This window comes from Vicia villosa, linkage group LG5, assembly GCF_029867415.1.
Source record: "Vicia villosa cultivar HV-30 ecotype Madison, WI linkage group LG5, Vvil1.0, whole genome shotgun sequence".
NCBI lineage: Eukaryota > Viridiplantae > Streptophyta > Magnoliopsida > Fabales > Fabaceae > Vicia > Vicia villosa.
This window is the reverse complement of record NC_081184.1, coordinates 60769105-60778524: the sequence shown is the minus strand read 5'-3', so window position 1 is coordinate 60778524 and position 9420 is coordinate 60769105. Positions and strand designations below refer to the sequence as shown.

The 9420-nt window shown below is 35.4% G+C and overlaps 1 long non-coding RNA gene across 5 annotated transcripts; it reads right to left on the bottom strand.

The window, feature by feature from the left end:
* Positions 1-4285: 4285 nt before the first annotated feature.
* On the bottom strand, positions 4286-7066 carry LOC131606668 (uncharacterized). Of its 5 annotated transcripts, XR_009284959.1 has the most exons (5): positions 6433-7066; positions 5963-6251; positions 5265-5829; positions 4989-5083; positions 4286-4377 (listed from the first exon to the last, which is right to left on the bottom strand). It is a non-coding gene; the product is annotated as an uncharacterized LOC131606668 (long non-coding RNA). The 5 variants fall into 5 exon arrangements; XR_009284961.1 differs by lacking the exons at positions 4286-4377; positions 4989-5083 and having other exon boundaries at positions 5105-5408; positions 5483-5829; XR_009284960.1 differs by lacking the exons at positions 4286-4377; positions 4989-5083 and having other exon boundaries at positions 5105-5408; positions 5663-5829.
* Between the last annotated feature and the right edge of the window lie 2354 nt (positions 7067-9420).

Below are 9420 nucleotides of genomic sequence, written 5' to 3'. Positions count from 1 at the left end.
CTTTGGGTGGATGTGTCCAATTTTTTGGGATTCTAAGGTTTTTGCCAAGATGTTTCACCGGGAATAATTCATCTTGGGGGTTTGAACTACAGATCTCTAATTAGGAAAGAGCCTTCACCGGGAAGACATTCTCAATCCTAGGTCATATTCCAATAATATATATATATAGTTTAACTGTCATAGGGTTTACACTCAAACGTAGTTCTAAACTAATATATATATGCACAATTTATATTTGACAGTAATTTAAATAGAGACTGTAAATTGAAAGCTTGTAAAGCCTAACCTGGATGGAGTGGAGGCCTTTGAAGAAGTTTGTACAAAGCCTCAACAGCAATTGGTGGATAACAGTTGAATATATATATGATAAACAGTTAAAGTTTTGAAAACAGAAGAAGTGAAGATGGACATAGGTCACATAGGTATGTGAAGAGTTTCACCGGGAATAATGCCCTTCAAATACCAGAAGAATGTTTTGAAAACAGAAAGAAGATTTTGTAAATACAGTTTTTGAAAACAAGCTAAGAAGAGAAGAAGGTGTTGGGACTTACACTCTATTAGAGGCCCACTTAAAAAATGATTTACTGTTTATGAGAAACAGTTGAAAATGATTGAAATGATATAAGGTTTTGTTGTTTGAAAACCTTAATCATTTGTTTAATCAGAGATTGAAAACAGTTTTGAATATTGACAAAAGTCAACTTAATTAAGGCAAAGATGAAATCTATACCTAATTAAGACCTAAATAATTAGGGTTTTATCATAAAATTATTCACAAAGTAATTAGGTTAAAACAAAATAAAAATATATATTTTAAAGTATTTAAGAAAACATTTAAAACATACTATTTTAAACCTAATTAAAATACATGAAATAAATAATATTTTTTTAATGATTTTTTTGATTATTCATAAAATAGGTATATTAAATAACAAGTGTGTGAAAAATGAAGTGAAAATGAATTAATTTGATAGGTGAATTAATTGTGTGAAGTTGTGAAGAAAATGAAAAGGAAAAGTGATAAAAAATAATATTTTGGCCTCACCATGGTTTGAACCCACGCCCTTGAAGCCAACAATCAAAACACACACCAACCAGCCAACGCGCGCATGGTGTTATAGAGGGGATTTCATTGCAATATGTGTGTTATCTAGTGCATAGAGTGGAAAAAAGAAAATAAAATCAAAAGGTCTGAGGCGAGGGGGATTCGAACCCCAGACCTTGGGCATGAGGAGACTTTGGACGCGCGCTGTAACCATTGAGCCATTACGATGAATTCGTAAATAACACAACTACCACTAAATTTATTTTAAACTTAAACCTAAGAATTCAAAAAAATGGCGCCACCACCATTACCATCTTCAACCTCTAGCTCCTCCATCTTGGATTTCTGAGCTCTCTCATCTCTCAACCATTTTAAATGATTCAAACATCAAACTTGCTCGTTTTCAAACGAGGAACATGATCATGATCTCAGAATTTATTTATTCTAAGTGTACTTAAAGAATTTCAGTATGAACACGAAGAACACATAAACCCTAATTTTAAAATTAAATGATGCACAAGATGAATAAATGAATGATGATAGAGGGTTTTCAATCCTCTGATGATGCTGAACAAGATAGAATCGAGTTTTACCACAAAGAGTGCTTAAATTAAAGAGGTGGAGTTCAGAAACTTACCTCTGAAAATGGAGGTCGTGAGGATGGTAGAGAGCACCTGGGCTTGTATGAATGATCCCAAAAGCTTCCTTGGGACTCAGTGATGCTAACTGAATGCTTATTGTAACTTCAATTCTCCTGAATTGCTCTATGGACCTCCCTCGATTTGAGCTTCAAGTGAACATGGAGGATGATGAATCTGCAGTTATAGATGAGCTGCGACCATTTGGATAGCTCCACTACCTCCTATGGAACGTGCCTGGATGCTTGGCTTTGTTGGAAACCTTCTGAATTGCTCTATGGACCTCCAACTGCAACAGCTCCAAAGTGAGAGCAACAATGGCGTTCCTCCACTTACAGAAGTGATCCAGGTGCTTGGATCACCTCAAATGAACCTCCTTGAGATGTTAGAATGCTTACTTTCCAAAGATAAGCTCTGGTTTGAAGAAAACGATTTTTCTTGCCAAAGAACTTTGAAAAACAATAAGCATGAGAAGAGAAAGAGAAAGCAGGGAATATGGTTCCTTTGGTGTGTTTTTCTACTGAAATATGCTCTCCTATTTATAGGCAAATGATTCAGTACTGATTGAGAGAGTGAGCTTGCTTAGTGAAGTGAATTTGGTTTCTTAGCCATGAAGAAATTTCAAAGAATATCCAAGTGTGATCATTGCATTTTCGAGCCAGCTCCCTATCCATTGATTCTATCTGATCTTAGGGAACATTTCAGATACAAAGTGAGCTCTAATTGGTTGGTGAGAAGATTCCTTGGGTGATTCATCAATTTGCCATAAATTCTCAAATGTAATCATTACATAATCACATGTTCTTGTTTTAGGAATCTTCCTCAATTATCATGGCATGGTGAAAATGAATGCATGGCATGTTTTCAGATGTGTTATGGGTCGTGTAGCATCCATAATTGAGGTCATGTGCACAAAATTGCAAAGTTCAAAAATGATGCATGACCTATAATTTCACTTCATGAGGCCAACTTTGAACAAGCATAACTCCTAGCTCAAAATGAATTTGGAGAAGGTTGAACACAATTTGGAAAGCCCTAAACATCTACTTCAAATCATTAGTTTGGAGTTTCTTCAGAATCCTTTGGCAAATTTGTGAAAAATGAGGCCAAAGTTGGATCTTTTGAAAAAAGTTCCTTTGTAAGATGTTGTTTTATTTTGCAAGATCTACAACTTTCATGTTGGAAGTTTTTTGAGTTGTGTAGGTGAAATTTTGAGTTCCCACAATGCCCTCAAAAACCCTAATTCCCGACTTTTTGCTCCTTGAAGATTCTTCTTGAATTTCTTTGGCCAAATGACTTTAATATCCATATATTGATGATATTGATACTTGAAAGTCATGGTTTTACCAAAAATCTTAAAAGTCAAAGGTGATCCCATACAGTTGACTTTTTTCCAAATGAGGTGAAATTTTGGACTTTTGTGTAGAATCAAGATCTTCTCCTCAAATGAGTGATGTAAATGGGTTATATTGAGGTGGTAAAAGTTCTTGAATCATGTCTTGAGTTTTGGATCCATGCCTCTGATTAAAAGTCAACTATCCTGGTGAATTAGGTCAAAAACCCTAATTGTCGACCAGATGAAAATGATGATTATAGACTTTGAATTGAGGTGTAATGTCCAGTGGATATTTTTATATGAGCTATTTGAAGATGATTGATGTCTTTGAATGATCCCCTGGGGGTTTTTAGGGTTTCCCAAAGGTGATCCCTGATTTTAGTCCTTGATAGGCTCAAAACCCTAGTCTGGTGACCTGAGTAAATCTGTATTCAGAGGACTGGGTATCTAATCAACCATAGGTGAGAAAATGAAGCTCTTGAGTCCTATCATTATGTTAGAGACTAATCCTTCTACTGATTGATCCTTTGCCTGAGTTTTCTTGTCTTTGAACATCCTTCACTACAACGCGCATGGGCTTTTAAAGCGCTTTTTTTGGGCTTTTAGAGCGCTTAAAAGCGCTGCCAAAGCCAGCGCTGCCGTAGGTAACGACAGCGCTTTTGAAACTCTAAAAGCGCTCTCGTAGCACCCCCTATAGCAGCGCTTTTTTCAGAAAAGCGCTCTCGTATCCCCCCTATAGCAGCGCTTTTTTCAGAAAAGCGCTCTCGTAGCCTCCCCTATAGCAGCGCTTTTATCCAGAAAAGCGCTCTCGTATCCCCCATATAGCAGCGCTTTTTCCAGAAAAGCGCTCTCGTAGCCCCCCCTATAGCAGCGCTTTTTCCAGAAGCGCTTTCATATATAGGCCTAAGGCAGCGCTTTTTCTGAAAAAGCGCTTTCGTTGGTGTTTTTAATAAACCTATTATTTTTATAATTTCTAATATTTTGATATATCTCAAATTCTCACTAATATTTTGAGAAATACATTTATTATATTAAACAAATAAAAATTAAAAAAATACATTTAATTTGAAACATTTTATGAATTAGTATTGCATATATTTATTATCAAAATACAAATAAAACATCACTAATTTTATAAGTGCTCTACAAGCTAAGTTTACAATCAAATTCTCAAAACACAAAATACAATATATATATATATATATATATATATATATATATATATATATATATATATATATATATATATATATATATACTGATTTGCTCCCTAAGAAAACTAGTTCTCTCCAGCCGAAGTGACTCCTCGATGGCCATAATTGACTTTCCAACAATGCACAAATTAACTTCTAATATATCTTCAATTGTCCATCGCATGTATACATATAAGAATAAAAAGAAGAAAAAAAATAAAGTTAATAAATGAGTATAATACATATTGACTAAATGAGTTATTTATATCAAAAATTCAAATAGTATGAAAGGCTTATTGATTGTATGAGAACTGTCTTTTTCAGTTTCTCTTATGTGTAGAAAATCTAGAAATGAAGGATGATGTTTCTTGAAGGTACATAAATAACATTAACAGACTTAGCATCCAACATGATTATAAGACTAGAAATTTTCATACAAATTTTATTTCTTGAATTAAAAGAACCAAACAGATGGAAATATATATTATTACTCAAAAGAGAATTTCAAAATAAAGCACAAAGGGATTTGTTTAGACATGCTCAATGTGGTTTGTCAGTGATTTCTTTACCTTCTATGTAGAGAGATTATTCTTTTCCTATAAATGATCATTTTTTGGTTTCTCAAACCTGGCATATAATACTAAATTACTCTAGCAAGGAAACCAAAAGACAAGTAGATGCACTTTAATATATAGATAATGATATAGAATTGTAAATGAATGTTTTTTTTTTCAAAATGCCATTGCAAATTATAGTGGCAAACTAGAAGATATTACCTGTATACTGGTTTAGGTCGCTTTTTTCTTCCAAAAATTGGCAGCTCCAATTTCTAAGCAGCCTTAAGTTGTTAAGCCTTTTAATGTCTTATTTTCTGCTAAAATAAAAAATACAAGTATTTATTTTGTAGTAACAAAGTTGTTGGGTCAAAGAAACTACATAATTTCATATTGAATGCACACTTTTAAGCATGAATAAGTCGAGTTCAGACAACAAGAATAATGCATAAACTCATCATGTAAATTTTTTATTAAGCAAGTAGTTAAGCTATCCACCCTTTTTTAACTTAAATGTGACTGAACGTATAACATCACATATGAGATAGTCATGATGCATTATGAACCAGAGAATATCTCCTCAAAAAACAGGTTTAAGTTGCCTCTGTCAATGTCGAATTTCAACGATTTATTCGTGGCATCCTGCATGAAACATATCGATATCAGCAAATCATATCCAAAAACAATATCTTTAATTTGAATTATAAACATGACACCTTGTACTCATCATCTTGGGTAGAGATGTTCTCATTGCCAATGAACTAACAATGATTGCAATTTAGTAGTGGAAATAAAACTGTCATTGAAATTTTACAAGCTGAGAAACTGCAACATTGGTTTTAAAATTTCACACAACTTTAAAAATGCCACTAAATCATTCATATTATCATGTTCACCTTAATTACTATGATCCTTTCTGCTATCAACATAAAAAAATTGCAGCATCAATAGACTCTATATTATCATCGATCCACCATACATAACAGCAGCACAATCATCCTCCTAATATTAGCATTGGCTGCACCCTGTTTTTATAGCTAACAAGAATTGCACCAAATTCAACCTGCATCATCAATAATAAATTGTAGATACAAAACTATCAGGAATATTGACATGTTATAGAATTGAATTTTCACTATGAAGTACTAACATAAAGCATACAATGCAACATACATTCAACAACAAAAAGTGCATACCAGGGAGTAATGTAGCCAAGCACAGGGTAAGTATAATGTCGACTTAACTTAATAGTTAAGTTTGCTTTTATCCTTCAGCTTTTATCCAAGAAGTTCACTCACTTTCTTCTATAAAAATGGCACTAAGAATCAAGCAAAGGAGAGAAAAAATCTACATAAACCTCACCTGTAGAATATACAAAATTAGTCCTTCAACTCCAGCTCATTCCCTCAAATCCTTGTACAAAACTCAACAAGAACGCAACCATACAAAAACTCTCCATAAAATCCTTCTTCAGCATACACAAACCTGCAAAATCATTTCACAAAATCAAGAACATTCACCAAAAATTAGACACAATAACACAGAGACAATACCAAACCAAAACTTATTATGGTTTTCCATAAACCTTCACATCATTTACAGAACCACAACAACCAGCACAAAATAAACCAATAAACCAGCATCAATAAACAATAAACTCATCTACCTGTAACAACCGCACATTCAACGAACCGCACAACTGAAGCATACACCATGGCGACGACAAAACCCAACCAATAGCATCTTCCAGAATTTGCAAAAGGTTTCAGAAGAAAAGAAACAAAAGGGATGAATGAGGAATCAAAGAGTACCTGAACTGAGCCTTTCACCGTCATCGGAATTCCCCGAACTAGCTCCGGGTCGGTAAGTCTTTGTGTGATTTTCTTGTTTATTTGTTACCATGCCACTCGATTTGCTTATATGAACATAAACCCTGTGCCTATTGAATAAAATCATGCTCTATTTCGTTGTCTTCAACTTTAGGGTTTTTAGATAAGAATCCAAGCTTATGTCCATCTTCATCTCTTCCTTCTGTTCTTGACACTATGACAAAAGCTTGGATTCTCTGAACCAGTCCCCCATGGTTATTACTCAAGAAGCTCCAAGATTTTCGTTCAATTTCAGATTTAGGTTAGGGTTTTCTGTGATGTTACTAAATTAGAGAGAAGAGTGAGATTGTGTTGAGGTCTATATTGAGGATGGAAACGGGATGGAGGTTACGAAGGAAGGGTGGCGTTTCGAAGCCGTTTCCGATGAGCTTAGGAAGCGCGCCGCTTCGTCGTTTGAGAGGAAGAAGAACTTCATAAATCTAATCGACACATTATAACCCTAGTCCCCTTTTCTTTTATTTTTTAATTAATTTGTTTTTAAAAAATTAATTTTAAAATGAGCTACGCCAGCGCTTTTCAGAAGCGCTCTCGTAACCCCCCATTTACCAGCGCTTTTTAGAAAGCGCTCTCGTACCCCCCCTTTACCAGCACTTTTTAGAAAGCGCTCTCGTACCCCTCCCTGTACCTGCGCTTTTTTTCCTTGTTTTTTAGTTTTATTTTTTGCGCAATCTATAACAGCGCTTTTTCCAAAAGCGCTTTCGTAGATGCGCTGCTAAAAGACAAATTTGTTGTAGTGCTTGATTAAATGCCAGATGAAGAAGTGACTGCTTTGGGTACTAGTTTTGACCTGATGAAAATCCTGAAGATATGTCATCTCAGGGGGGTCAAAAATTAGGGTATGACAGATGCCCCTATTTAAGTTTCTTTTATCTGGAGGGAGAGAGATTGATATCTCGATCTCTCCTGCGTGAAAGAGACTTAAATATCAAAGAATTCCCGAATTTTGGGCGCTCCTGAGATGTTGTAATTGACAAAATCCTTGCATGACTTGATCCCGTTGTCGCATTTGGCGGGGGATGAGGAGACAAACTCCTGTAGAAATACTTGATGTGGACTCTGGTAATTGGATGGCAATGTAGGATGCGCAATCCATCTTCTTTAACTAAGTGTTGACACTTAGAAAAAGGTAAACAACCTCTCCCTTGTTTCGGATGTCCATATTGTAAATGCAAGCTTCTCAAGCATAGTGTGTTAGATATTCTTGGACTTTGTTTCTTGTGCAGAAAAGTGATGCTTTTAGAGCCTTTAAGAAGTATGCAAAACAAATCCAAAATGAAAAATCATTAAAGATTGTATCCATAAGAAGTGATCATGGTGGAGAGTTTCAAAATGCATCGTTTGAAGAATTTTGTGAAGAACATGGTATCTCTCATAATTTTTCAGCACCAAGAACTCCACAACAAAATGGAGTAGTCGAAAGGAAAAATAGGTTTCTAGTGGAACTTGCAAGAACAATGCTTAATGATGCAAATCTTCCTAAATATTTTTGGGCGGATGCGGTTAGTACGGCATGTTATGTTGGAAATCGAGTAATCATTAGACCTATCTTAAAGAAGACTCCATATGAACTCTTCAAAGGAAGAAAGCCAAACATTGCTCACTTTCACATTTTTGGATGCAAGTGCTTTGTTCTAAACAATGACAAAGACAATCTTGGTAAGTTTGATGAGAAATCCGACGAAGGTATATTTCTTGGTTATTCTCTTTCTAGTAAAGCATATAGAATTTATAATAAAAGAACTTTAACTATTGAAGAATCCATGCATGTATCTTTTGATGAGACTAACACTTCAAACACTTAACCAAAAATAAGTACAAGTATTCTAAAAACCGTATAAATCTTTGAAAAACCTAATTCACCCCCCCTCTTAGGCGCACTCTTATACTTACACATATCTCGAAACTGGTCTCAGTCGTGTTTGGACAATATCTCAGATAAAGAGAAAAATTTCCAAAGATTCGTTTCCTCATCAAACTTCTCATCAGCACTTGGAGATGAGATGCCATTTGATGGTAGTAAAGAAACTTCAAAGGTTTGTTTCCTCATCAAACTTCTCATCAGCACTTGGGGATGAGATGCCATTTGATCATAGTAGAGAAACTTCAAAGGTTTGTTTCCTTATCAAACTTCTCATCAGCACTTGGAGATGAGACGCCATTTGATGGTAGTAGAGAAACTTCACCATCTTCCCTTTTGACTTGACGTCTTGAAAGAATGTCATATGGCCTCATGATCTTTTGAGGGGCTAACGACTTTGCTTGAAAGCGGACGAACTGTTTTCGGGGTGAAAACCGCCATTCGTCGACTTACGCCAGGGAATCAACAAACTGTTTTCCCAAGAGGAAAAACTGCCATTTGTCGACTCATGCCGGGGAAGCAACAAACTGTTTTTCTTAAGAGGAAAACTGCCATTTGTCGACTCTGAGGGGAATTAACAAACTGTTTTCCTAGGAGGAAAACTGCCATTTGTCAACTCTGAAGGGGATGAAATATCCCAGAAACAGACAAACTGTTTGAAGAAACTGCCATTCGTCGATTTCTTGAGTATTTAATAGACAAACTGTCTTTCCTTGGGGAAAGACTGCCATTTGCTGACTTTGTTGGGGATCATTTGTCGATCTGTTGGGGAGATTCCCAATTATTTTCTTTGACGGAGAGTGGCATCTCTTGACCCTGCTGGGGAAATACCAAACTGTTTTCCAGGAGGAAAAACTACCACTTATCAATTATGTCGGGGAATCCACACTTCTTGGAGAAGAGAACC